Source organism: Zerene cesonia, chromosome 22 (assembly GCF_012273895.1).
Source record: "Zerene cesonia ecotype Mississippi chromosome 22, Zerene_cesonia_1.1, whole genome shotgun sequence".
NCBI classification, from domain to species: domain Eukaryota; kingdom Metazoa; phylum Arthropoda; class Insecta; order Lepidoptera; family Pieridae; genus Zerene; species Zerene cesonia.
The window spans coordinates 4048359-4048592 of record NC_052123.1 but is presented as its reverse complement, the minus strand read 5'-3'; the positions used below and the strand labels follow the sequence as shown (position 1 = coordinate 4048592).

At 82.5% G+C, this 234-nt stretch overlaps 1 protein-coding gene across 18 annotated transcripts in view; it reads right to left on the bottom strand.

Moving 5' to 3' along the window:
- LOC119836082 (serine/threonine-protein kinase MARK2-like) overlaps window positions 1-234 on the bottom strand; it is a 159296-nt gene that overhangs the window by 360 nt on the left and 158702 nt on the right. The window lies entirely within an intron of this gene.

Genomic DNA, 234 nt, shown 5'->3' with positions numbered 1-234 from the left:
CGGCGGCGGCGGCGGCGCGTCGCGCTCGCGGCGCAGCGCGTGCGTGCTGGCGCTGTGCCGCGCGCCGCGCTCGCGCTCCGGCTCGAAGTAGGCGCTGCGCGCGAGCGGGCACGCCGCGCTCAGGTAGTGCGCCAGCGTGCCGGCGCGCGTGCGCAGCCCCGCGTTGGCCACCAGCACCATGTCGTCGGCGGAGAGGCGCAGGCTGTCGGCGCGCGGCGGCGGCGCGGGCGGCGC